Source organism: Arachis ipaensis, chromosome B7 (genome assembly GCF_059453495.1).
Source record: "Arachis ipaensis isolate K30076 ecotype BB chromosome B7, ASM5945349v1, whole genome shotgun sequence".
NCBI lineage: Eukaryota > Viridiplantae > Streptophyta > Magnoliopsida > Fabales > Fabaceae > Arachis > Arachis ipaensis.
Window position 1 is genome coordinate 103,608,054 of NC_142442.1, and position 3,270 is coordinate 103,611,323.

Sequence of the window (3,270 nt, forward strand, 5' to 3'; positions counted from 1 at the left end):
AAATAACAAAATTGAACAAAACAAGAAACATGGAAGAATAAAACCAAGTTGAGAAAACGAACTAGAATGACGAAGTCTTAATGAGGGAATAACTCTTCTCAAAGTTCCAATGCTAAGACCAATTGAAAATTAAAATTCTAAAACCTAGAGAGAAAAACCTAAGAGAGTAAAACTATATTTAAAAAAATTGTCTCTGATTGAATGTGTTATTTGTTTCTGCATGTTCTCTGACTCTAGTCTGCTGTTCCGGGCCAAAAACTGGGTCAAAATAGGGTCCAAAATTGCCCCCAACGAATTCTGCAGATTATGCAGATCGCACATGTCATGTGATCGCGTCATCCATGCGGACGCGTTATTCGCGTTTTTCCTCGCCACGCGTTCGCGTCGTTCATGCTACCACGTCGCCAGAACTTTTCCAATCCGCACGGCCACGTGAGCCATGCGACCACATCACTGCGATTTGCTCTCCTTCGCGTGGTCGCGTAAGCCATGCGACCGCGTCACTTCTCGCTGGTTATCTCCTCAAATTCTTGTGTTCCTTCCATTTTTGCTAGCTTCCTTTCCAATCTCCAACTCATTTATGCCCTGTAAAGTCTGAAACACTCAACATACAGATCACGGCATCGAATGGAATAAAGGAGAATTAGAAATAAATAATTAAAGTCTCTAGGAAGCAGTTTTCAAACATGTAATAAATTCAGGAAGGAAATCTAAATGCATGCTAATTTAATGAATAAGTGGGTAAGGATCATGATAAAACCACACAATTAAACACAATATAAACCATAAAATAGTGGTTTATCAACCTTCCCACACTTAAACATTAGCATGTCCTCATGCTTAATTGAAGGAGATAAGGAAATAAGTATGAACATGTAGAAACTCATGAAATGCAATGCAAACCTATATATATATATATAAATAAATGCAACTATATGATTCTTGTCCACTTGATCAAAAGTAAATAGGCTCTTCAAAACAATTACAAATCAAATTCCACTAATTTTATCATTACACAATAAAATGGATAAAAGTGCAAGAAGATAGCTCATGAAAGCAGGAAACTTGAAAATTCAAGTATTGAACCCTCACTGATAATGTATGTATGCTCTAATCTCTAGTGTATAGGGTGGTCACTCTATCCTTCTCTAATCATGCTTTCTAACTTTTGTTCTTCTCCTAACCAATCAACAATAGTTAATATACCAATGCAAACATCATGAGGTCTTTCCAAGGTTGTAATGGGGCTAAGGTATAGGTAGGGGTGTATATTTGGTCAAGTGAGCTAATAAATTGAATCTTTAATTAACCCAAGCTCTAACATAACTTGTATACACTTAATGTCATCTTTAAAGTTCATACCTAGCTACCCAGAATTCCCTTTTTCAATCCATATTCATGCATCAACTTATATTTTGGTTCTATTATATGTGCACTGATCTTTGAATTCTGAATTTAACATTGGGGTAATTTTGTCCCCTTATTTATTGATTTGCTATTTTTTTTAATAAATAAATAAAGCTTATCAATGCACATAGATTTTTCATTCTTATATTTTCACATGAGTAGGTATCCAAATTCCCCTTAAATTTTTATGATACACTCCCTTGACAACTTTTGTTCCCACAATTTTCCATACTTAACTGGCACACACACTTCTATCTTAAGCTAACCAAAGATTCAAATTGGGATATACAATTGTTTTTCGGCTTAAGGTTAGTAATGTGGTAAAATATCGAACAAATGGGAATTAAAGGCTCAAAGTGGTTAACAAAGGTAATTGAAAAGGGTAGGCTTAATTTGGATGAGTGAGTTTAAACAAATATTGGCCTCAATCATGTGCAAGCATGCAAACATAATAACTATTGGACATATAAGATAAAACAAAATATAGATTACAATCGTAGAGAAGCAAACACACAAGAATGAAATAATTATGGTTAAATAATGTAACCATTCATAAAGGCTCAAATCTTTCACAGGTTGTGTGTTCTTTAACTCAAATATCATGTTCCAAATACAACTCAAGCAAATTTATCATAAGAATATTTGAAAAATTAGTGAAATTTTGTTCCAAAGATAGATTTTTTAAAAGAAACTTATTGTCTTTTCAATCAAGTAGAACATGCATGCAACTATCCTAACCTATGCAATTTATTCTATTCTATAAAGGAAAGAAAATCTAACTAAAATATCCTAATTATCGGTGCTAGAGAAGAGAATTTACCTTCGGAAGTTAGGTACTGACCGACCTCCCCACACTTAAGGCTTTGCACCGTCCTCGGTGCCATCTGTCAGGAACAGGGGTGGGCTGGTAGCAGTATCTCCACAGTCGGGGCCGTCATGGCTCCCTGTGCTGGTAAAGGAAGTGGTGTCCGGGGTGTCTGAGTCTCTGAAGCGTCCCTTGAGTAGCTCATTGAGGTGTTTGAATCGGCGCTCGTTACGACGCTCTCTCATCTTTGCTTTCTGTTCTTGCCGATCCAACCGTTAGATTATCTGCTGGAGCAATTTCTCAGTTGTAGATGCTTGTGGTGTCGAAGAAGCATTATCTTCAACTGGAGTAGTAGGAAAGCTTGTAGTGGCTGCTGAGAGTCTGAGGTATTTCCAGTTAGGGACATACTGATCATCCCCTGGAAGCATGGCTTTGGTGTCCCCAGCTCTGTAGGAGACTCCGGCTGCTGAGACAAGATTTGAGACCAAGGCGGGGAAAGGTAAGTTGCTCGCAATTTGTACGTGTTCCATAGCATTCCGGATATGTCTTGCGATATTCAGAGGTTGGTATGAAAGGATGCACCATAGTAGAACAGCCATGTCCGCAGTGAAGGAGGACTCATGAGTGCTCGAAAAAATGTAATGGGACATGATCTGCGCCCATACACGAGCCTCCAAGGTAAGTGCTGAAGCCAAGATTCCCTTAGGGCGGGTACGGTGGTATCCGTAGATCCAACGGCTGCCAGGTAATGCAATGACTCCGAGAACGGAGTCCCAGTCGAATTAGTATCTCTGGCGCTGAAGGGCGGCTTCTTGAAAAGCATCCATTCTAGCTGGAATAGGGGTGATGAGATAACTTTTGCGTGGTCTAGAAATTTGCGGATAAATCCTCGTTGCAAGTATAGTTTCTAAACCTTCAAAAGTCCTTTCATACAAACGTTTTGGGTGTCACAAGTAACAAACCCCTTAAAAATTGTTAACCGAGTATTCAAACCTCGGGTCGTCTTCTCAAGGAACTGCGAGAAAGTATGTTCTTATTATTGGTTATAAAGGTTGTAA